The sequence below is a fragment of the Choloepus didactylus genome, chromosome 5 (genome assembly GCF_015220235.1).
Source record: "Choloepus didactylus isolate mChoDid1 chromosome 5, mChoDid1.pri, whole genome shotgun sequence".
In the NCBI taxonomy this organism is placed as follows: domain Eukaryota; kingdom Metazoa; phylum Chordata; class Mammalia; order Pilosa; family Megalonychidae; genus Choloepus; species Choloepus didactylus.
The window spans coordinates 113,030,734-113,057,142 of NC_051311.1; the positions used below are offsets into that span (position 1 = coordinate 113,030,734).

Below are 26,409 nucleotides of genomic sequence, written 5' to 3' on the forward strand. Positions count from 1 at the left end.
TCGATGACAGTTGTTGAAAAGCACTATCTATCCTACAATTCCTTTCTCTCCCTTGTCCCTCTTCACCCCCATCCTCCACTCCCCCACTCCAAAGGGCCTAGAGAATGAAGCCACAGTGTTTGGGGCATCTGGAAGTAAGAGGGTTAGTTACAGATGCAATAGAATGGGAGCTAATGAGGTGGCAAAATGGTAGGTTGTTATACAAGATTTTGGCCTCCTGCCCCTGTCTTTATAAGCAGAATGGGGAACCCTGGGAAACACCTGTGATTCTACACTCCTTTGTCACTCTTTAACTTCTTTCCCTAAATGTTCTCACTGAGTCATAGGATGATGATTTACTATTTGCTATCTCCAGCAGAAACTTTCCCCTGAGAGCCCGAGTCCTATATTCAGCCACCTATTTGACTTCTCCACTTGGATGTCTAATGAACCTAATTTTGTATCTCTCAAATCTACCACCATTATTTCGGGTGCTGAATCGGTCCTGGCAAAACCTTAGGCACTCTGTAGCCTGTGTAGAGGTGCTATATTAGATCTATTACTGTTTTCCCCCTTGTCTACAAGACAAGATCGTCATGGATTTGTGACATCCCTCTGCCCTTATTTTGCCCAGACTTATCAGAAACAGCCCCATCAAAACATTCAACATTCATAATCCTCTAACAATGAAGCTGCCTTAGAGACCTTAGAGAACTTGAGGAATGATGCCAGAGCAAAGAAAAAGACTCCAGCAGCTACTCACTTGGGTGAGACAGAAAACAAACAAAATGAAACAAAACAAGCTCAGTTTCTCAAACTGAAACAACTGCAGAAACTTAGCCAAATTTCAAAACGCAACTCTACTTGGAGATTTATATTTTCAATCTCTGAAACCTTTATTCCATATTTGTATAGATCCATGAAGCAAAGAAACATGTTCAAGAAGCCAAGAAACTAAATAAGATTCTCTCTGATGAAGCAAGTAAATTTTAAGGTAAAATCCCTTCTTTTTCCTGAATTACACTCTAAATACAGAAGTAAAAGAAAAACATACATTTGCTTTCTTTCACTGTGTATATGGGATCTGGACTAGACAAAATATATATTACAAAGAATTATACTCTTTAACCTGCCGAGGCAAGGCAATGGCAATTGCACATTGCAGGTGATCTAATTTAGGAAAGCACCATTTCCATAAATCCATCACGCCAGGCTTACCCAACAATACTACCCTATGTGTTGTGGGATGATTAAAGATCAGGTGAAGTCATATGATGTGCAGAGATGGCTATGGGCTAAATGTCACCAAATTTTTGTCTCTAACTCATCCGATGCAATAATATTTATCAGGTTACTCTCACAGTACATTGCATTCTTCTATGTCATTTCTCTTTGTTGAGAACTGTTGTTAAAATTGGCAATGTTTATGGTATCTGAGCTGGAATGGTCAGGTTCAGTTGTTTACCCAGTTGGATAAGATGTCCTGTCTTATAATGATTAGGAAGCGACAGCAAGAGTGGCATTTCTATTCTTAGCTAACCACAGTTTGGAGGTGATCCAATTAGAACGGAGGCGAAGCAAAAAGTTATCAGGGGTGATGAGTATGGAAGAGGAGTGCATTCATTTGACTAAAGGGTAAACCATGAGAAAATTATCAAATCTTTTAGTGCCAGTGGGATGTGGCACACAAAGATTCCCCCTTGGCAGCAGGGACCAACGTAGCATCTTTGCTTGCAACTCCTGAATCCTAAACTTTTCAGGGACACTTTTACCTAATTTTAGGTGAATTCTGTCCAGCTTGTGTGGCAAAATCTAATAGCATAAAGTTGCTTACTACAGCTTTTAAGAATGCAAATGAGAACATGAGAACTTTTGTGAGAGGGTGAGCGGTCGGCAATTTGACAATAAGCATTAAACCGTTAAAAAGATGCGTACTCTGTGATCCATTATTTTCTGCCTCTAGGAATATATTCCAAGGAAGTAATTAAAAATACACATAACAGGAATTCCAATAGCCATGCTGAAAAGATTAGCAGATTTGATTATAGAATGTTTCAAGTTAAAGAATGAATAGACTTAGACAAAGTATTTACAAAATATGTAACCGACCAATGATTATTTTAAAAAGGGATGTTTTTGCAGGGAACAAAATAGTAAAGATCTGTTCTCTCATGGAGGTTATAGACTTTTATGGGAAACAGGTATTACAAAAACAAATAGACAGTGGACATATACTTCAAGTTAGGATAAGGACTCTAACAAAAATGAATATGATGAAACCATCTTTTATTGGGTGCACAAGGAACACCTCTCTGAGAAAATGACACTTAAAACAGATTGAGCAGCTTTCTATGAGGGATGAGAAAGAATCCCTGGTGAAGGCACATTGGTGAAAAAACTAAATCACCAGTTGTTCTCTGGTATTTTCTCATAACTGATGTTAACTTAGAGGATACTAGGGTCCAGGAGCTGGACTTGAGGAGCTGGTGGGTGCAAATTCATCTGCCTTCAAGCATTTCAAATTAATAGTGGATGATGGAAGATTGTAGCCAATTAATTATTAATTTATGAGAGTCTTCACTTAATCCTCAGGGCAAAAAAATATATAATTCAGTGTGCTATAAGACAGTCCATAAGAGGGGTTGAATCACCGTATCATGGTGGTGATGTTGATAGTCATGGGTGGAGGTGATGCTACTGATGGCCAGGAGTGATTGGAGGGAGAACTTATGTTGGGGATCAGGGAATGCTTCCTCTGAGAACTGGAATTTGGAATGAGCTTAGAAAAATGAGCAACATTTTGGAAAATTGCTACTAGATATTGGGGAAGGAGTTCTAAGCATGAGCAAAATACAGATGTAGGAGCTAGGATATATTGGGGAAATAATGACGAGTTTAGTTTGGGTACAGTCTAGGGTACTCTAAAGGAGAAGGAAATGGGAGATTAGGGCTGTATCATGAAAGCCTTAAATGCTGGTATGAAGACTGTGAGGTCCATGGAGAAGGCACCATGGAACTCTTGAAGTTCTTGGTGTTAACTGTTAGCAATTAAACAATTCAATTAAGCTTTATTGAATAATCAGTGTGTACCAGGCACTATGGTAAAGACATAAAGAAGAAAAAAAGACATAGTCCCTGTCTTCAAGGATGGGAGAAAGATGTAGAAGTAATCTTGAAAAAAAATTGTGATGCATACATACAAGGTATGTGTATGGAGGGTAAGAGGTCAGGAAAGACTTCTTGGAGGAAGTGACATATCATCTGAATTATAAATGTTGAATGGAAGTTCATAGGCAGACAAAGAGGAGAGTTCTTGGGGTAAGGAGGAAAACAATGTAAAGAGTCATTCTGATGGTAGGATTTCTAGGCTTTGTCAAATCTAGAATGAAAAAAGAATTTAAAAAAGTTCTCTGATGTTCTAAGCCTGTACTTGGGAAAGAGTTGATTCTATTAATGGAAACGGGAGAGTCAAGAGGAGAAGATGGGTTGATTGAAGGAGCGGGGGGAAATCACAGATGATGAATTTGTTTGGGGGCTTTAGGGATTGAATCATGTCTTCCACAGGGACATATTCAAATCTCTGATGGTCATGTTCATGTGTCAGCTTGGCCAGCTTATGGTGTCCAGTTGCTTCGGCAAACAAGCACTGGACTAGTGGGTTACTGAGAGGACTTTTTGTGGACTTAAATAATCAGTAAGTTGATTACATTTACATCTATAATCAGCTGAGGAGATTGCCTTCAATAATGAGGGATGTTACATCCAATCAGTTGAAGGGTTTAAAAGAAGTGATGATTTGGGTAGTCAGAAGAGAGAACTTTCATCTCTACTTCAGCCAGCCAGCTTCTCGTGGGTAATTTGTTGAAAACCTTCATTAGAGTTCTCAGCCTGCAGCCTGCCCTATGGAATTTGAACCTGCCCATCCCTACAGTCTTTTGAGACAATTTTTATAAAATTCTCACAATTTTACTTTATATGTATATATATTTTCTGTTGATTCTGTTTCCCTAGTGAACCCTGACTCATATGAGGTGTCAACCCCTGGTCCTGTGGGTGTGAACCCATTTGTAAATAGGACCTTTGAAGATGTTATTAGTTAAGGTGTGCCCAAACTGAATGAAGGTGGGCCTTAATCCAATAGAGTGGAAGTCCTTTCGAGCAAATGAAATTAGACACAGAAGAGAAAAACCACAGAGAGCAACCAGAGACTGGAAGTCAACAGAACCTGAAAGAGAAAGAAGATGCCACAATGTGCATTGCCATGCAACAGAAAACCTAAGGATCAAGGATTGCGGGCAGCCAGCCCTAGAATGCCACAGTCTTCAGGGAGAAAGCATCGCCGTGCTAATGCCTTGCTTTCTTGCCTTCTAGCCTCAAAGCTGAGCCAATGTATTCCCATGGTTTAATCCAATCCATTGTATGATGTTTGTTTTAGCAGCTGGGAAACTAAAACAGGGATACTCTATGTTAAAGAAACCACTGGTGAAGTAATCATGTAATTAGTGGTAAAGGGAAGATCAGAACTCAAAGGCCATTAAACTATTGATGAGGAGTAAAGATAGATGTGTGAGATTCTCTGCATCATTTCTTTATACAGAGCTCCCCTCTCCTATTAGCCTATAGCTATATCTCACTTTTTTTTCCCCCCTGAGCAATACTTTCTTTTGGAGCACCCCTTGCTTTCATTCTAGGCCTCCTTATACTCATAAAGGTCAAAATTTTTCCTCTCACTCAAGCAACTCCAAGGAAAGCTGTTTTGTTCTCCTTTGGGCAACAGTGGGCCCAATCTTATCAGAAAAATGTAAGTTAATCTTGAAGGTAACATCTCTTAATTTCTTACAGGAAGACAAAAAGAGCTTTTGCCTCAGATCTAAATACAGGGTCAGCATTTCTGTTAATACCCCAGAAATCTCCCAATTTTGTTTGATGTTTGCTTTTGCAAAATGATAAGGAAAGAAGAGCAAAGGAAGTGAACTAACTAAAGAAGAAAATGGATAATAAACTATGAATACATGCTAAATCTAATGAGTTATTAGGAAAATTAAAATTAGTAAGATAATGGAGCATGCTCTACCATTAGATTGGCAAAAAAAAAATTAGGTTGATAACATTTCATGTTGTCAAGATCTGGAGAAACGAGCACTCTTCTATACCATTTGTGGGAGTATAAAACCAGTAAAAATCTTTGGAAGATAATTGGCAGGACCTAGGGAAATTTTAAGGATAGTTATCCTATGTCACAGCCATTCCACTTCTACAAACCTATTCTACAGTTATACCATCAAAGAGCAAAAGATATATGTACAAGATGGTTGGTTGCAGTATTATCTGTAAGAACAAAAATTTGAAAACAAACTACTTGTCTGTCCATAGGGAAATGGATAAATAAATCTTGATGCAGTTATGAACTAAAAATACTTTACAGCTGATTTAAAGGATGAAGTAAGTCTTGGTGGTAGCCATGGAGGTGTACCCCTGAATCTTTCTTCAAGAAAGAGGTGGCACTTCAGTTGCAAGGAGGGTAGTTAGGTGACAGTCTCCAGCTGCAGCACCTTGGGGATTCATACAGCATTGAACCAAGGCTAAACTCCAGGCATCCCCCAGCTGTGGATAAGCACCAAGGGCCTGGCCATTTCTCCTCAATGTGGACTCCTCTAATGGAAATTCTTTTCTTTGGAGGCCCCCACTGGGTTGACTGAGGCTTTCCATATTTGCATTGCAGTCTGAAGCTTTCTGTCTTAGTTTGCCAGGGCTACTATAACAGAATATGACAGACTGGTTGGCTTAAACAGCAAAGATTCATTGGCTCACAGCCTTGGAGGCTATGGGTACAGAAGGTTATCAGCAGCCCATGCTTTCCTGAAGTCTGTAACATTCTGCTGGTGGCTTGCTGGCAGCCAAACCCTGGCTCCTTCACATGGTGATCTGTCTACTTGGTCTTCTCTTGTGGCTTACTTTCGTTTCCAAATTTCCTTTGTTTATAAGGACTCCAGCCATCTTGGATTAAGGTGCACCCTGATTCATTTTATTCTCATTGAAATAGGATCTTTCAAGATCTTATTCACAAATGAATCCATATTCATAGGACCAAGGATTAGTATTTGAACATGTCTTTGTGGGGGACATAACTCAATCTACCCCATTTTCTCTGTGAAATTTCTCCACCCCCAACCCCTTTCCTTTCACAGATGTCATATATACATGATGGTCTGAAGGCTTTCCTTACCCAATAGTGCTTCCTTCCTCCCCTTAATCTTTCACAGGTATCTCTCAGCCCACCCAGCTGGGAACTCTGGAGCAAACATTTCCTATTTGAGGTTTCCTACATTGGGCAGAGATAGAGGGCATTTCCAAGGTCCCTGGATATACAATTGGGATTAACATATTTGGCAGTTGGCATTTGGAATAACCCCACATCTGGTTCTTGACCTATGTAGTTAGAGTTGTCAGAGTGGGGAAAGCCAAGTATAAGCCTCTGAAATGGCCCCAGTCCAGACAGTAAATAAAAAATAATAGCACTTTGTGTGGGGGAATGACAGAGATCAGTGCCATCCTTAAGTACCTCAAGGAGTAGAGGTGGTGCTTTCATCATATTTCCATTTAATTTTCTGCACGAACTGGATGATTCCTTGAGAATGGCTGTAGACTACTATAAGCCTACCAAGACATATCCCCTATGGCAGCTGCTGAGCTGCACATGGTATTTTTGCTTGAGCAGATTAATGTGGATTCGGGTACATATGATGCAACTACTGCTTTGATAAATGTATTCTTTTGTTTCTACCAACATTACTGCTTGCCTCCTGTCTTAGCATCTGCTTACCAGAGGACCCCAGACTGACAACCATCTATATATATTGACTGGAAATTTGTTCTCTATATTTTATTAAGTGTAAAAAGGATGTTGCAGACTAAGATGTATTTATTATGACCTATTTTTTTATTTATTATATTCACATATATGTGAATATGGATTGATACAAGCATGGAGAGAGTCTGGGGAGGAACCCCACCATACACTCAATCTGGTATTGCAGGCATGTGGAAGGCATTTGGTTCCTGACCTGTGTAGTTAGAGTTCTCAGAGTCGGGAAGGCCACTCTGCCTCCACATGATATTTTTCATGGTGCATGACTTAGTGCTTTAAACACTGAAGCCAGTAGTAGTTCTTGATTGAGTGAACAGTGTATGAAACACACCTAGTAACTTATTTGTCCTTATGTTTTTCTTCTCTCGTGGGACTATGGGATGAAGCAACAGTGACTGTGGTAGCTAGGAGCTAGACCACGATTGTTTACTGTGCCATTGCCAATTCCAGTGGTCCTGTGTGATTGCGCTTCACTTGAATGCAAAGGTTTGGGAGAATAGAGAGAGTGTTCTAGAAATAAATGCAGCACAATGGGTGATGATGGTCCAGCCATAGGGTGTCCTGGCCTGTCACTGAATTGAAAGGTATAACTGGGGCTTGAGAGCTGTATAGTCCTACACAACTTCATTTATCACGTGATTGAATTATCCATCCCTCAGTGCTCATAGTTCCTTGACCATTTTAATCCCAGTGGCCTTGATTCCTATTGTATTTCATCTGCCCATCACATACCTGATGATCACTCAACAACTACCTCATCTCTGAAAACATGAGGGCCAATGATTCCCTCTCTTTGATCCCAATCCATTGTATCCCGTCTTTCCGTTTAGCTTATTCTCTCTCTTTTCCTAACCCTGCTTTTGTACTTATGAAGATCTTCTGGGCTGTTAATCAACCCATTGCTGTTAATCAACCTATAGCTGTTAATCAACCTATATGCCATTCCTCTTCTGTTTTCAATTCCCTCCCTGTCCAGCCTAGAGCCCCGGCTGTATTCCTTCATTCTTACCTCTCTTTCCTTTTTCTGCTACTGCTTCTGTCTTATTACCTGTTAACTAAGGAAGAGGCATCTTTATCTTCCCTATGAGATTCTCTCCCCCAGCCTATCACGTGATAGCACTGCAGGAGATATAAAGCACCCAGGCCTTCTCTAAGCCTTGTGTTCTTGGTGGGATCCCCTTCCCCCAGGCTGTCATAACAGGTAAGAGAGTAGACAGTGACTCTTCAGTTTCACATGGTTCAGCTAAGTGACGCTCTGTACCCCATGTTGTGCCATGGAACCTCTAGAGTCCACTTGAATCAGCCCCATAATGACTCAACTCTTGATTTAAGTCAGGTACCACCTGAAGTCTCTTCCTCTCAGTTCATCCATTTTTAACTGGTCTGTCCTCCAAATTGTTTTTATTGTATCCCCCCAATCAGACCTGGACATTCACTCTTCTTGCCCTTCTTCCAAATATGCCCACTGTGCTTTCTGCAACTCAGGGGCTGTCTTCTAATGCCATACATTCCCAATATCTTCTCTGAATATCCCTTCACAGTCTTGCTTTGAATTGAGGGCTCCATGTCTCATGCAGCCTCTCAAGGGTAGGTTGCTTTTCTTCCCATCCACAAGTATTTCATGGCCTGAGGGTGAGATGATTTCCTCCTCCACCATACCTTCTGCTTTCAAAATATTTTCCCTCCATTCTCCTTTAAAATCAAAGGTCCCTCCGGTAAATTATTTTGTGGCTATTGACCAACTGACTCTAAAGTTTATATAGAAATGCAAAAAGATCCAGCATAGACAACACAATCCTGAAGAACAAAGTCAGAGGACAAACATTACCTGACTCAAGACTTATGAGAAAGCTACAGTGATCAAGACACTCTGGTACTGACAAAAGAATAAACAAATACATCAGTGGAACAGAATAGAAAGCCCACACAAATATAGTCAGGTGAATTTTGACAAGAGATCAAAGACATTTTTATGGAGAAAGGATAGTCTTTTCAACAGATAGTGTTGGAACAACCAGGTATCTACGTGAAAAAAAAAATGAGTTCAGACATAGACCTTCTATCTCCCACAAAAATTAATTCAAAATTGATTATGGACTTAAATGTAAAATGAAAAACTATCAAACTAGAATATAACATAGGAGAAAATCTAGGCCACTTTGGATTTGGCAGTGACTTTTTAGATGCAGCACCAAAAGCACAATTCATGAAATTGATAAATTGGATTTCATTAAAATTGAAAATGTCTGCTGCGTGAGAGACACTGATAAGAGAATGAAAGAGAAGCCAAAGACTGGGAGAAAATATTTGCAAAACACATAGCTGATAAAGGACTTTAAAGAATACAAAGAACTCTTAAAACTCAACAGTAAGAAAACAACCCCCAAAAAATGGTCAAAAGATCTGAACAGCCACTTCACTAAAGAAAATATACAACTGTCAAAGAAGCATATGAAAAGATACTCAATAGCATATGTCATTAGGATATTGCAAATTAAATCAGCAAGATATTACTACACATTTATTACAATGGCTAAAATCCAATCCACTGACAACATCAAATGCTGATGAGGATGTGGAGCAACAGGAATTGTCATTCATTGCTAGTGAGAAAGAAAAATGATGCAGTCGCTTTGGTAGACAGTTTGACAGTTTCTCACAAATTTAAACCTAGGCCTATCATACAATTGAGCAATCATGCTCCTAGGTATTTACCCAATTGAGCTGAAAACATGTATCTGCAAAAAATCCTGCACATGAATGTTTATAGTAGTTTTTTTCATAATCACAAAAAACTGGAAGTAACCAAGATGTCTTTCACATGAAATGAAATGAATAAGCAAATGGTGGTACATCCATACATGGAATATTATTTGGTGATAAAAAGAAATGTGTTATCAAGCCACAAAAAGACATGGAGAAAAATTAAATGCATAGTGCTAAGTGAAAGAAGTCTGAAAAGGCCACATACTATATGGTTGCAACTATAGGATATTCTGGAAAAGGAATAACTATAGAGACCGTGTAAGAATCATTGGTTGCCAGGGGCTCAGAGAGGGAGGGGAAGGTATGAACAGGTGGAGCACAGGGCATTCTTAAGGCAGTGAAACTGTTCTGTATGATACTGTAGTGATGGGTATATGACATTATGCCTTTTTCAAAATCCAGAGAACTGTACAACACAAAAGTGAACCCTAAACTATAGATTTTAGTTAATAATCATGCATCATATTGGTTCATCAGTTGTAACAAATGTAACAAGCTAATGCAAGATGTTAATAATAGGGGAAACTATTGGGGGGCTGGAGGGGGGATATGGAGCTCTCTGCACTTTCTGGTCAATTTTTCTGAAAACCTACAACTGCTCCAAAATAGAAAATCTGTTAAATTAAAAATATATATCACAGGTCCCTTGAAGAACAGGCCATCAGACAATATCACCACTACCTGTTTGTGGATGCCATTTATAGAGTACCTGGCCACTGTCTTCCTTTCGAGGGTGACTCTGGCCATCATTCCTGTTGAGGTTAACACCCATTGGATGAGCCACCTGACTTTTACCTCTCATCAGTCTTTTCACCTTGTCAGTATCTGTCTACAGCACACCTCAGCTACCCATTCCCATGATCACACCCTAGAACTTATCTTCACCAATACTACCCCATCCACAATATCAAATCCAAGCATCCCATTCCCTAAATACCATCTTCCATCCTTCTAGAATATTTATTCAAATACAGTGCTCCAATCTCACTGAGACTCCCGCTTCACTTTCTCTCACTCCCATTATATCCTCTCTTCCTCTGTTATCCAGTGTGGACTCCATGGTCCAGCACTCTAATTGCTCCCTTGGGAAAACCCTTATGTGTGTGTCTCTTTCTGTCTCACATACTTGGAAAACCAACCCTAGCTACATAACTAAACATATAGAGTGGGTACAAATCTCTTTCCACAAATGTCAAGTGTGCAAATGTTGACATTCTCTTTTCTTTCCTTTTGCTTTTCTGTAAGTCAGTTTAATGTCTATTATAAGTCCCTTTGGTTAGTGTAAGGTTTTACTGTTCTTTTTCCCCATGGCTGCGTCTATGTTCCCAGAAGCTTAGGTAGGCCTACAAAGTATCAGGGTAGGTGCATACCTAGTGCTTAGTGACATCTGGCCATGCTAGTCTCCATTGAGATGTTTCCTGTTAAATCTGATCCTAGCTTGTTGGTTCATGCAAGTTGCTGCTCCAGCATTCCTCATTCCCATCCAAAAGATCCTTTTGGGTTTGTCTCTCGCTGTGGCCTCTGGCTGCTCTTAGGTGCATGGGCAGCATTTCATTCTGCTGCCCCTGAAATGCACTGACCCAGGCTCTAATACCTCATTTACCTGAGGCCCATCTGTTGTGTCTGTGCTACATGGGCTGTAGGATACTGCAAGGTGATCTCAGGACTTTCCAAATGCTCTCTTTCCACTTGCTCACTGCGAAAAACATGACATTTTTTTGACTTCCAAAATCCCAGACATTGAAGGGATTTGGAGCATGTAGAATATACAATAATTCACACATCAGGGTTCCCACTGTCACCTCTCAAACTAGAAGAGGTTCCCTGGTTATGGGAGTGCAGAGGAGCATAAAGTTGATGAAGACTTGACAACAGCTAGATGAGCCATAAAAGGGGAATAGTGGATGGATCCTAGAAACCCTTACATAGGTTTTGTGAAGCTGAGAACAAAGAGTCAGTATTTTCATTTCCTTTTTATGTGCTTTTCCACATTTAAAAAATGAAACATGTTACTTCTTAATTACAAGAAAAATAAATGCTTTTTCAAAAGTTGAAAAGAAAATAGTTGTAGTCAGGGAACAGGCAGAAGAATTTGGCAAATATCTGTTCAAACTAGGTTTTTGAATGAATAGGAAGGCAGAATCAGGACAGGGAACTGGGTTGGCAACTCTCTGGCCTTCTGTTTCCAACCCCTTTGATAACAAGAGGGATAGAAACACAGGACTTGAGAGACAAGCAACTAGCTCTTTCTTCCGTGTCACTCCTGCCCATTGTATTCTTTGGACTGATATTGAGCCACTGCCAAATGAATTTTTTTTTTCCAGTCCTATGACTTGTTCTTTTCCTCTGATTGCTGATCTCTGCTGAAATTTCCTGAGATTACCACCACATAGGACATTTCTTTTCCCACTGCGCCACCCCCACCCCCACTCCAAACATACAGTCCAAATAGAACTCTCTTACTTGCAAAGCTCCGGGTTTTGCCACAGTCCAGCCTTGGTTTGTATGGAACTGGCTGGTGACCTTAGATGCCCTTTTCTGGTGTTTCAGATCAGGTACCAGGTCATTGGGGAGACAAATTTTAGTTGTCACTTCCTCTTACAACCTCTTTGCTTAGCCTAGTGCAGGGGGGTTATCAAAAATATATCAACATGGCATGAATATCCGGATAAAAAAAGTGAGAAAATTCAATTAGTTATACAAATATACCTTAGTACCTGGCTAATTCAGTCACTTCATATGCACTGAGCTATTAGTACATGCAAGACATTGTATTTCTCATATTTGAGAGTAAGCAGACACCTGTCCAGATGTCAGACTAAAATTTTCTGTTTGCAAATTCTAAGAAAAGCAGATACCTAAATGTGCAAACGATTACTCCCTTCCTCTCCAACTGGGGGCTGACACCATTAATAATGGATCATAACATCCTTTCCCATTTGGTCTGGTTTGGCCACAGGATTCTCCTCGACATAGCTCTCCAGAGAGTTTCCATCAGTGAATCAAGTTTGTTTGGGAGATGCAACCCACTTACTATTTGTGGGCTGGTGGTCCAAGGAACCTCCTGAGTTCCAGGCTGCAGCCATACTCCTACCCCCACCCTCCCCATACTATTTGGAAGAAACGCCTCTTCATAAGATTGTCAATGGCAAACATGAAACCATTCGTTTAATCCACACTTCAACTTGCAGAGGGAAAACTGAGGCACAGGAGTTAAGTCACTTGTCACATAGCTAGTTGGAATCCCAGGATTCCTAAATCTCAGTTTAAAGAGGAATCGTTGCCACACTCTTTCAGGGCTTGAAAATTCTAAGATTTTGAAAATCTTTAGCTTTATAGCACTTTAAAACTAAGTATGTCTAATCATCCTCTTGCCAAAACCAGACAACTGTGTGAAATTGAGTTAGAAAACAAACCAAACATGCTGCAAACTTGATGGTTTGTTTCTTCAATGGCATTGATTTTTCCTGGTGTCTTTCAATATGTGGAATATCACCCAGTCTTTGCCAAAGAGAAAACTAGACTTCCTTTAGCTTTCAACTATAATCACACCAACCCACACTCCTTTCCCCTTTTGGCCCTTTCATTTTGAAAATAAACTTGAGGATCCAACAATGCTGAGTTTGGGCAACATGGTTATGTTCTTGATTGATGAGAGTCTTGGCTCTATTTCAACCATCAGTGCTGAATTGGAAGAGGAAGTACAAATAGGAAAGGTTTGGGGCTCCCCTGCTTTGTTCTTTCTTCCTCCCCTTTTAGCACTAGGCTTCTCCCATCTCTTCTATCAACAAGTGGGCTCCTCAAAATGCACCGTGTATTGGAGCGAAAAGATTGTTGTCTTTTGCTAGGACACAAATTTATAGTTTGCATTTCTTGTTTTAAAACAAAAATAGAGTTACAGTCTGCCATGTCCAGTTTTTATCAACATTGTATTGGAAGGAAGAAACACCCTGTCTTGCAAAAGCTAAGCCGGTACTGGCTAAGTGGGTGAGAGGTCAGCTTCACCCCGCAGCCTGGACTGCTCCGCTGGGCAGTGGAGTGAACTTGGGGAAGTTTAGTAGGTGAAGGGTCATTGCCTTGGAGTGGCAGTAACTTTCCATGAGTCAGCTCTCAGGCGTATGGTTTCTGTTCATGGAAATAAGGCTCACTGGGGGAAAGGTCACACAGACCAGCAGCGCTCTGGAATAACCCAGGGTTATTGTAAACATGGTTTCCAAGGCAAGGGACTTAAGCTTATCTGGCCTTCTGGCCTTTGAGAATTCTGCAGCTCAAGTGGAAAAACAAAGACTGTAGTGCTTTAAAGGTTGTCCTGCATTAAGTATGGCCGACTGATAACCTGCTTACTGGCAAATTTATATTATGTAAAATAACCTTACAGGGATAGGCACTTTTAAAAGGAACTTGTAGGTTTTCTTATTAGTTGTTCTAGATTGGAGCAATGGTTCCCAATTTTGGCCACATGTTAAAATTACACATTAGTAATTTTAAAATTGACTAATGCTTAGTCCTGACTCTGGACAAATTGAATCAGAATCTCTAGCTAGCAGACTGAGGCATCTTAATTTTTAAAGAGCTTCTCAGATGGGTCTAATCTTTAGTATTGCTTTAGAAGCTTTAAAACATGGCTATTTGAAATGATTCCAGATTAGAAGCGAAGTTCTCTATGTTCTAGAACAGCACTGCTTAAATTGTGGGTATGGTCAGTTAGTAGACCATGAAACCAGTTTGATGGATCATAACCAGCATTAAAATAAAATAGAATACATGGAGATGATAGGCATCCCCCCAACGGAGCCGGGAAAGACCCTGAGGCCAATATGAATGCCTGGGACCACCGAGGAGAGGGTTCAGGCAAGGGCCAAGAACATATTCCAACTGTTTATGTAGATGGTAGCTGCAAAAATAATGAGAGAGATGGCACACAAGCAGGATTTGGAGTTTACCGAAGACCCGACAATTCTCTAAATGTAAGCAACAGTGTTTCTGAACGGCAAACACAAAAAACAGCAGAACTGTAGGCATCCTGGACAGCAACTGAACAAGCAAAGAGCTAAAACAAAGATAAATGTATCATTGGAACAGAGAGCAAGTTTCTCATCAAAGGCATGACAGAATGAATTGGTAACTGGAAAGAAAGTGGATGGATAACAACCTCTGAAAGAGGTGTTGTCAACAGAAAGGATTTCCAGAAGATTGATCAAGCTTCCCAAGGATGTTCCTGGCCATCAAAACATCAAAGGAAATGAAGAAGCTGATAGATTGGCCACAGGAGGATCTAGAAAATAAGACAATTTTCATCATAAGAGTTACGTGCCTTCTTGGAGCTATATCTGCTAGAGACAATTTCCAACGATTTCTTCCCATTTTCCTATGAGTATCTTCATATAAAGTTTGTCTTCTCACCCTTATTTGTTCCTACTTTTTTCTACCATTGCTATTACCAACCTGTCACGAAAAATATAATTAACTTTGTCTTTAAAAGACAAAAACAAAATAAATAAATAAAATAGAATATAGAAGAAAAGCACACTGATGATGATTGAGATTTTTTTGGTCAAACTTGTGTTTCAGATATATCTATCTGGATCATAATATAAGATCACTATTCTAGTTCTAGGAACAAAAGCATTGCTGCTCTCGGGCCCCACAGAATTGTTCTATTTCACAGTGGTGGTTGGCTCATTGGCTCTGCTGACTTTGACAGGATGTGAATTGGGAAGCTTGCCATGCTATCATTTTGAAAGTTCTGTGCAAACACTGCTCCTCCAAGATGGTTTCCAGAAGGAGTTCACTATGAGCATTTCTTCTTGTAATATCAGGAATATAGAGGAAGGGCATGACCAATGCCCCATGGTGAATTAGTGGCGAAATTCAAATGAGAAGGAAATCGATTGCTTACAAACCTGGTTGGAGACTTGCCCAGTGTGAGTTGTTCCATATTTCTCATTAGTGTTTAACCTGTTGCATCCAATGACATGGGAGACAAACAACACCTGCAAGAAGAGTTGGTAAAGTGTTGATTTTTTGTTATACACAAAGTTTACTAAGCAGATGAAAAATAATTTGCCCTCACTGTGACATTTCCCTGAGGTCTTGCTAGTGGTCAAAGGCATTGTTTTTCTTTAAACATCTGAACTTTAATTACCCAAAAAGGTGAGCATCAAAACCCAGGACCTGTTGGTAAATTAGAGGTCATATCAGAAAAAGAAATTCGTTTAGGTTTGAATGAATTTTCATCTTGTCTTTTTCCCAACTCAATCTCGCTCCATTCCTCATGACCATACTTGCCTGTGTTCACATTAATTCCATCAAGAACAATAGATTTGAGAATCTCAATAAATTTTATCTTTCTATCATTAAGTGAGATTGCGCATTTGCAGAAAGAAGCAGTATTTTGTAACAGAGAGGATAGGTTGAAGGCATGGAGGTATGGGTTCTAGCTTCCTTTTGATACTCACTCATTGAGAACCCTTGAAGAAAAATCACATCATCTAGGTCCCAGTTTCCGTGTCAATAATTAAGTGTTGTTGTAGATGATCTCTAAGGTGCTTGCCAGTCCTAAAATCTCTTTATTGGCCCATTATTGAATTTTTAAGTTCTCACTGGGTGAGACTGAGTATTTGTTGTTTTTCCCACATTGGGAAAGAATCTTTAGAGTTCATTTAGCATAAACTCCTTCTCCAAACAGGTGTCCCAGACCAACAACCATCTCACTGCTGTAACACTTTGGATGACTCAGAGTTTCCTATTTAGTAAGGGACCTTTGTTTCCTTCTGATGCAGCAAGATCTGTTTACTGAGTTCTTCATGCTAAGATATTGACTTCTCTCCATCTGTCTTAATTTTTCTAGTTCTGTCCTCTGGAGAACTCAAAATAAGCCAACCCTATCCAGTTTCTTTGTGGTAAACATTTAGTGTTTTGGGCAGTCTACTAGCCAGACTTCTAGCTTCCAAGTAACACTGTAATTTCTTTTTGGGGCATACCCCCATATTTATTGTTTCAGCAGAGGAGGTGTCTACTCCCAGAAAAGGTGCTACAGTCTCCCTTTACTTCATTTCCCCTTATAGACAAGGTCTGGCACGTGATTTTGGTCCCACTTACTGAATACCCACTAATGGGGTTTTGAATCATGAGTGAGTGATTTAAGGACATGGGAGCAGGTGTTGGTAATTCATCATTAGTGATTTGGCAGTAATATGGGGACAGATTTCTCCTGTATGTGCGACCCCACTGGTTTTCTTGCTGCCCTGTCCAGAGCTCTTTCTCTCTTTTCTCAATCTGAGCCTCCTATTTCCTATGAATTTGTGAACACATTTTCCTTTGGTTTAAGAGAGCCCTTGTTAGATGTAATCATGGCTTCTTAAATAGGCCTAGAAGCTGGCACTCAAGACCCCTGAATGACATACCAGGATATTTCCTCATATATTTGGAGGCAAATTCCACTTTACCTGGGTATTCTTTTTCCCAGGTTTTATACCTCCTTCCTTTGACGTAATTCCCAGACCTTTTGCCATCTTGTAGACTTACAGTGGCACTTGGCTATAATGATTCTGTTACTTCTTAATGTTCTTGACACCATTCTCTTAATAGTGTAGACTAGCATTGTATTAGCTTTTTTTTTTAAATTCAATTTTATTGAGATATTTTTTCACACCATATAATCCATCCAAACTGTATAATCAGTGGTTCACAGTATCATCCTATAGTTGTGCATTCATCACCATTATTAATTTTAGAATATTTTCATTACTCCAAAAAAAAAATAAAAATTCAAAATTAAAATAAAAACACCCAAGATATCCCATACTCCTTATCTCCCTTATTATTTTCTTCTTTTGTCTTTATTTTATTATTCATCTGACCATGCACTGGATCCAGGGAGTGTCAGTCAAAAGGTTTTCACAATCACATGGTCACATGATAAAAGCTATATAGTTATAAAATTATCATCAAGAATTAAGGCTACTGCATTACAGTTCAATGGTTTCAGGTGTTTCCTTCTAGCTATTCTAATACACTAGAAACTTAAAGGACTATCTATATAATGCATAAGAATAACCTCCAGAATGACCTCTCTACTCTATTTGAAATCTCTTAGCTACTGAAACTTTATTATGTTTCATTTCTTTTCCCCATTTTTGTCAAGAAGGCATTCTCAATCCTATGATGCCAGGGCTAGGCTCATCCCTGGGAATCATGTCCCACATTGCCAGGGAGACTTGCACTCCTGGGAGTCATGTCCCACATAGGGGTGAGGGTAGTGAGTTAATTTGCAGAGTTGTTGTAGAGGTATAGGCCACATCTGAGCAACAAAAGAGGTTCTCTGGGGGTGACCCTTAGGCATAGTTATAAGTAGGCTTAGCTTTGCCATTGGAGAGGTGAGTTTCATAAGGGCAAGCCTCTAGGTCAAGGGCTTGGCTTATTAATTTGGGAGCCCCTTTTGGTTAAGAGAATAGCAGAAATTCCCCAGGTGGGGAAGTTTAATAGTTCCACATTTTTCCCCAGTACCTCAAAGGGATTTTGCAAATACTTTTTTATTTTCTGCCCAAAATATTCTGGGATGTATTGGGGTATTACATTGGCCTGTACAGAATAACAAGATCACTTTCCCTGTTCTAGGTTTCATGTAATTACGTTGTTTAAAAAAAGTGACCAGACAGGTTAAATTAGATAGTGTGCTACAGAAAATATAAATTTTGTACCAAATAAACTTCTCTTCCTTTGGTCTCACAAAGAAGTTGGAGTTTTAAAATAGTCAATATCATCCTTTGCCCTGTATTCTAATTTACCTTAGTCCTAACTGGATCCATTTCATTCGTTTCCCTAATTGTAGTCTGATCTTTTTTTCAGCTTCCTTAACAGTTGCTGTATGGGGTAATGCTGACTTTCAGAGTTGGAGAACTCTAACTCCGAGTCTCAGGTGTCACACAGATACCCAAATTTCCAGGAAACTACCAGGATATACACAAAGAGCTTAGCATCTCAAAATTTAGAAATAAAAGTTAAAACTCAGGAATAGGTGTGACTGCTGTAAGAGTTTACAATCTAGGAACCTTTACAATAAGCCTTATTGAATATTCTGTACTCCTTAATCTTCAATTGCCCAATCTCTGCCGCTGTTCTATTCCCAGATAGCTTATGCCCTCGAGTTCAATTCTCAGCATTTGATCATTATAGTTAGTTTATATTAGTGAGGCCTTACAATATTTGTCCCTTTTTTTTGGCTTATTTCATTCAACATAATTTCCTCAAGATTCATTTTATGTAGTTGCATGCTTCATGACTTCAGTCCTTCTTGTAGTGTATATAGTATACACTATAGTGTGCCCCTCTGTTCATCCACTGATGTACCCTTAGGCCGCCTCCATCCATTACAGATTGTGAATAATGCCATAAACATCAGTGTGCAAATATCTATTTGTGTACCTGCATTCGGTTCTTCCAGATATATACCACATAACAGGGTTTCAGGGTCATATGGCAGTCCTTCACCCAGCCTCCTCTGGAACCACCATACTGCCCTCCGGAGGGGCTGCACCATTCTGTGTATTGGCTTTTAATGCAGCAGTATTATACTTTTGAGTTTATGGTCAATTAAAACCTGTCTCTCCTGTCTTCCCCAAAACTTGACATGGGTTTTTCCGAACCCCAAAGAGTTGTTTATCTCATAAATCTTGCTTGTCCAGATCTTAGAGAATTCAAATTTTATCATATTGGACATCTTTTTTTAAAACAAAACAAAACAAAACTAAGTTTTGGGCTATCTGAAAATTTGATAGGACAGTCTTTCCCTTTTGGCCAAGTTGTATGATAGGTCAAGAACAGAGCTTTTTGGAAGGTCTCTAGAGAAATGTTTCTAGAAGAAAATGAAATGAAACACCAGTTTTGTGAGATGCAGCTGAAAATAAGAGTACCATGTTCAAACAAATGTAGAAATGTTACATAGTAAATCACTCTTTTTGAGATTTAAAATGCATATTGATAATTAAAAACTCTAAGAAAACTGAAATTAGATTCTTCTGTCTAGATTGACATGAATCGACTCATCTATTATTTACTAAACTGTACCCCACTAGGTACTCCTCAATCAAATAAGTAGAGAAATTCTGGCATAAATAAATATTTATTTACTGTAGAACTTTCAGAACCATTTTTATGGTAATATGCAGTGTGAATCTATAGATAGAATATGCAGTCCTTCTACAATCTAGTGGACCACAGAGACTTTTGTTTTTCCCATAGAGTATCTTTTGAGCCTAGTGTGGTAAATTTTGGCAAATACTATGTCAGTGTATATTTGGGGCTATGGGTATTAAACCAGCTCCAGGTCTGCTAAGCTTCACAATCTCAAATTTTGTGAATTGATCCTATGAATGACACACCTTGTACTGGTTTGGATATATTATGTCTCCCAAAATGCCATTATCTTTGATGCAGTCTTGTGTGGGTGGGAAACGTATTGGTGTTGATTAGGTTGGAGACTTTTTGATTGGATGTTTCCGTGGAGATGTGTTCACTCAACTGTGGGCAAGATCTTTCATTGGATAATTTCCATGGAGGTTTGGCCCTACCATTCAGCATGGAACTTGATTAGTTTAATGGAGCACTATATAGCTCAGACAGAAGGAGAGAGCTTGCTACAGCAAGCTTTGGAGAATGCATAGGAGCTGAGAGAGGAGCTTCAGCTTACAGAGACATTTTGGAGATGGCTTTTGAAAGCAGACTTTTGCTCCAGAGATACTAAGAGAGGACAAATGCCCCAAGAGCAAATAAGAGTGACATTTCTGAGGAGCCCAAGCCTGGGGGAAAGCCATTTTGAAACCAGAACTCTGGAGCAGATGCCAGCCACATGCCTTCCCAGCTAACAGAGGTTTTCTGGACACCATTGGCCATCCTCCAGTGAAGGTACCCAATTGTTGATGACTTACCTTGGACACTTTATGGCTGTAAGACTGTAACTTTGTAACCAAATAAACCTCCTTTATAAAAGCCAATCCATTTCTGGTGTTTTGCAGAATGGCAGCATTAGCAAACCAGAATACACCTATACCATTGCTATGAGCAAACATTAAGACAGTTTCCAAGAAGTCAGTTTTTTTTTTAATTAAATTCAGTTTTATTGAAATATATTCACATACCATACAGTCATCAGTGGTGTACAATCAACTGTTCACAGTACCATCATATAGTTATGCATTCATCACCACAGTCTATTTCTGAACATTTTCCTTATGTCAGAAAGAATCAGAATAAGAATAAAAAATAAAAGTAAAAAAGAACACCCAAATCATCCCCCCATCCCACCCTATTTTTCATTTAGTTTTTGTCCCCATTTTTCTACTCATCCATCCATACACTAGATAAAGGGAGTGTGATCCACAAGGTTTTCACAATCACACTGTCACCCCTTGTAATCTACATTGTTATGCAGTCGTCTACAGGAGTCCACACTACTGAATTGGAGTTTGGTAGTTTCAGGTATTTACTTCTAGCTATTCCAGTACATGAAAACCTAAGAGGTGTTATCTGTGTAGTGCATAACAATGTCCACCAGAGTGACTTCTCTACTCCATTTGAAATCTCTCAGCCACTGAAACTTTACTTTGTTTCATTTTGCACCCCCCTTTTGGTCAAGAAGATATTCTCAATTGCACGATGCCAGGTCCAGATTCATCCCCTAGAGTCATATCCTGCATTGCCAGGGAGATTTACACCCCTGGGAGTTGGGTCCCATGTAGCGGGGAGGGCAGTGAATTCACCTGCTGAGGTGGCTCAGTTAGACAGAGAGAGGGCCACATCTGAGCAACAAAGAGGTACTCGGGGGAGACTCTTAGGCACAATTATATGCAAGTTTAGCTTCTCCTTTGCAGTAATGAGCTTCATAAGGGCAAGTCCCATGATAGAGGGCTCAGCACATCAAACCACAGTCCTAATATTTGTGACAACATCAGCATCAGTCCAGATGAGGAGGTCCAATACTTCCACATTTTCCCCCAGCTCCTCAGGGGGACCTTGTAAATATATTCTTATTCTCTGCCCAAATTACTTTGGGTTGTGTCACTGTTTCACTCTAACCTATACTAACCTACCACATCTCACTTCCTATTCAGAGTTCCATGTAATTGTGGTGTTTGAATAAACTGACTGTAGAGTTATACTGTTTAGAAAGTATAGATCCTGCACCAAATAGGCATCTCTGCCCTTGGTCTCACACAGAAGTTGCAGTTTTAAAATACAGTCAGTTTCGACCTTTACCCTTTGGCCCAGTTTGCCCTAGTCCTAACCAGATCTGTTCCATTCATGTCAGTAATTGAAGTCTGGGCTCTTTTTCAGCTTTTTTTTTTTTTTAACAGTTGCTGTATGTGCTAATAATAACATTCATATCTGCTGAGCTCTAGCTCTGAGTTTCAGGCATCACAGAGACACCCGTTATTCCAGAGACCAGTCAGACTATACATTAAGGGCTCACGATCTCAAAGTTTGGAGATAGCCATTACAATTCAGGAATAGATTTGATTGCTGTAAGAGCTTACAATCCAGGGACCATCACAATAATCACTCCCCTCTTAGACTGTGTTCTCAAGTTCGATTCTGAGTTTACACATTGTAGGTAGTCCATATTGGTGAGGCATTATAGTGTCTGCCTTTATTTCTGGCATACTTCACTCAAAATGCTGTGGACAGCATCCATTCACATCGTTGCATGTCTCACAGCCTCACTCCTTCTCATAGTTGCTCCGTTTTCCATTGTATGCACACACCACAGTTTACCATTCTGTTTCTCAGTCTGTATATCCTTAGGCCACCTCCACCCATTGCAAATCATGAATACTGCCTCCATGAACACCAGTGTGCAAATGTCCATTCATGTCTCTGCTCTCAGATCTTCTGATTACATGCCCCATAATGAGGTTGCAGGACCTTATGGCCTCCACATACTTAACTTTTTGTGGAACCACCATACTGACCTTCAGAAAGGCTATACCGTTTTGCCTGCTCATCAACAGTAGATGGGTACATCCTCTCTCCATGTTTTCTCCAACACTTTTACTCCTATATATATTTTTTCCTATAATTTTATAGAGTTGTATTCACATACCATACATTTATCCACAGTGTACAGTCAGTTGTTCATGGTATCATCATAAAGTTGTGCATTTATCACTACAGTCAGCACCTGAACATATTGATTACTAAAAAAAAAAGTTTTCTTTTGTTTTTTTTTAGCAAATAATAAAAAGGGTAATAAAAAGAAAACTAACATTTCATACAATACAATATAATAGTAAGGACAGAAAACAATACCACTACCAAGAATCTCATATCCCTCCCCTATATCACCTTCTCATACACACTGAACATTGGTATATTGCCTTTGTTACATTTAGTGGAAACATTACAATGTTACTGTTGACCATAGACTCCAGTTTGCTTTGATTATGTTTTTTCCCAAATACCATCCCTTTTATCAACACTCTGCATGGGTGACATTCATTTGCTCTCCCACATGCAAAACATTTTTATGTTTGTACATTTAGTAACAGTCATTGGCCACTCCAGTTTTTGCCAAGTTATACAGTCCCAGTCTTTATCATCTATCTTTACCTCTGGTGTCATACATTCTCCTATCCCACCTCTTTCAGCTTTACTCACAGACATCTTTGTTCAGTGTACTTACAATACTGTGCTACCATCACACAGTATTATGCTGTCTATTTCTGGATCTATACAATCAACCTTGCTAAACATTCTGTAGTCCTTCAGCATCAAATGCCCAATCTCTACTCTCCTTCTATCTCCTCATAGCCTGTGTTGTCAGCTTTTAACTCTCAAAGTTTGTCCATTAATGTTTGTTCATATTCGTGAGACCTTACAGTATCCTTTTGTTTCTGGCTAACTTCACTCAACATAATGTCCTCAAGGTTCATCCATATTACTGTATGATCCATGTCTTTGTTCTGTCTGACAGCTGCATAATATTCCATCATGTGTATATACTAGTTTGTTTAGCCACTCGTCCATTGATGGACATTTGGGCTGTTTCCATCTCTTGGCAATCGTGAATAATGCTGCAATAAACACTGGTTTACAAATGTCTGTCTGTGTGTTAAGTTTCAGTTCCTCTGAGTATATACCTAGCAATGAAATAGCTGGGTCATATGGAAAATCTATACTTAGCTTCCTGAGGAACCTCCACACTGTCTTCCGGAGTGTTTACACCATTCTACATTCCCACCAACAATGAATAAATGTGCCTCTTTCTCCACATCTTCTCCAGCACTTGTAATTTTCTGTTTTTTGGATAATGGCCATTCTGGTAGGTGTGAGATGATATCTCATTGTGGTTTTGATTTGCATTTCCCTAATAACCAGTGAAATTGAGCATTTTTTCATATGTTCTTGAGCCATTTGTATTTCCCCTTCAGAAAAGTGTCTGTCCATGTTTTTTGCCCATTTTTTAATTGGGTTGTTTGTCTTTCTGTTGTTGATTTGTAGGATCCCTTTTTATATTCAGGATATTAAACCCTTATCTGATATGTGGTTTCCAAATATCATCTCCCATTGCATAGGTTGCTTTTTACTTTTCTGACGAAGTCCTTTGTTTAATTTTGAGGAGTTCCTATGTGTCTATTTGTTCTTTGGTTGCTCACGCCTTGGGTGTGAGGTCTAGGAAACCACCTCCTATCACAAGATCTTTAAGATAGTGCACTAGATTTTCTTCTAAGAGTCTTATGGTCTTGGTGCTAATGTTTAGGTCTTTGATCCATTTCAAGTTAATTTTTGTATCAGGTATTAGGTGCACTCTTTCCTTCTTTTGGAAATGGATATCCAGTTCTTCAAACACCATTTATTGAAGAGGCTGCTCTGTCCTAGTTGCTTTGCTTGACTGCCTTATCAAGGAACAATTGTCTGTAGATGTGAGGGTCTACTTCTGAATACTCAATTTGATTCCATTGGTCAGTATATCTGTCCTTATGCCAGTACCATGCTGTTTTGAGCACTGTAGTTTTGTAATATGTTTCAAAGTCAGGTAGTGTGAGACCTCCCACTTTGTTCCTCTTTCTCAAGATATTTTTGGCTATTTGGGGCAGCTTGCCCTTCCAGTTAAATTTGGTTATTGGTTTTTCTGTTTCTGTAAAATAAGTTCTTGGGATTTTAATTGGTATTGCATTGAATCTATAAATCAGTTTAGGTATAATTGCTGTCTTAACTATATTTAGTATTCCAATCCATGAACGTGGTATGTTCTTCCATTTTTTAAAGTCCTGTTCAATTTCTTTTAGCAATTTCTTATACTTTTCTGTGTAAAGGTCTTTTGTGTCCTTGGTTAAGTTTATTCCTAAATACTCAATTCTTCTGGTTGCTATTGTAAATGGATTTTTTTTTCTTGATTTCCTCCTCTTGTTGCACTTTACTTGTATGTAAGAACACTGTAGATTTTTGTGTGTTGATCTTTTAGCCTGCCAATTTGCTGTATTCATTGACTAGTTTTAGTAGCTTTGCTGTAGATTTTTCTGGATTGTCTACAAATAGAATCATGTCATCTGCAAAGAGTGAAAGTTTCACTTCTTCCTCTGATGCCTTTTCTTTTTCTTGCCTAATTGCTCTAGCTAGCACTTACCAGCACAATGTTGAATAACAGTGGTGACAGTAGGCATCCCTGTCTTGTTTCTGATCTTAAAGGGAAAGCTTTCAGTCTTTTCCCATTGAGTATGATGTTAGCTGTGGATTTTTCATCTATCGCCTTTATCATATTGAAAAAGTTCCCTTCTATTCCTATCCTTTGAAGTGTTTTCATCAGGAAAGGATGTTGAATTTTGTCAAATGCCTTTTCTGCACTAATCAAAATGATCATGTGGTTCTTCTGCTTTGATTTATTGATGTGGTGTATTACATTAATTGATTTTCTTGTGTTGAACCAGCCTTGCATACCTGGAATAAATCCCACCTGATCGTGGTGTATAATTCTTTTAGTGTGCTGCTGGATTCAATTTGCAAGTATTTTGTTGAGGATTTTTGCGTCTATATTCATTAAAGAGATTTGTCTATAATTTTCTTTTTTTGTACTATCTTTGTCTGATTTTGGTATTAGGGTGATGTTAGCTTCATAGAATGCATTAGGTACCTTTCCCTCTTCTTCAGTTTTTTTTGAAGAATTTGAGCAGGATTGGTACTAATTCTTTCTTGAATGCTTGGTAGAATTCATATGTGAAGCCATTTGGTCCTGGGCTTTTCCTTTTGGGGAGCTTTTTGATGACTGACTCAATCTCTTTACTTGTGATTGGTTTGTTGAGGTCATCTATTTCTTCCTGAGTCAATGTTGGTCATTTATGCTTTTCTAGGAAGTTGTCCATTTCGTCTAAGTTATCTAGTTTATTAACATATAGTTGCTCTTAGTATCTTCTCATTATCTCCTTAATTTCTGCAGGGTTAGTAGTTATGTTTCCTTTCCTATTTCTGATTGCATTTATTTGCATCCTCTCTCTCTCTCTCCCTCTCTCTCTCTCTCTTTTTTTGTTAGCCTAGCCAGCGGTCCATCAATTTTATTGATCTTCTCAAAGAACTAACTTCTGGTTTGTTGATTCTCTCTATTGTTTTCCTGTTCTCAATTTCATTTATTTCTGCTCTAATCTTTATTATTTCTTCCCTTCTGTTTGCTTTGGGGTTAGTTTGCTGTTCTTTCTCTGATTCCTCCAGGTGAACAGTTAATTCTTCAATTTTTGCTCTCTCCTCTCTTTTAATATAGGCATTTGTGGCAATAAATTTCCCTCTCAGCACCACCTTTGCTGCATCCC

At 39.1% G+C, this 26,409-nt stretch overlaps 1 long non-coding RNA gene across 1 annotated transcript in view; it reads left to right on the forward strand.

Annotated features, from left to right (window-relative positions):
* LOC119534955 overlaps positions 1–26,409 on the forward strand; it is a 128,575-nt gene that overhangs the window by 839 nt on the left and 101,327 nt on the right. The window contains exon 2 of the long non-coding RNA XR_005217141.1: positions 895–973. This is a non-coding gene — a long non-coding RNA (uncharacterized LOC119534955). The remainder of the gene's footprint in view (positions 1–894; positions 974–26,409) is intronic.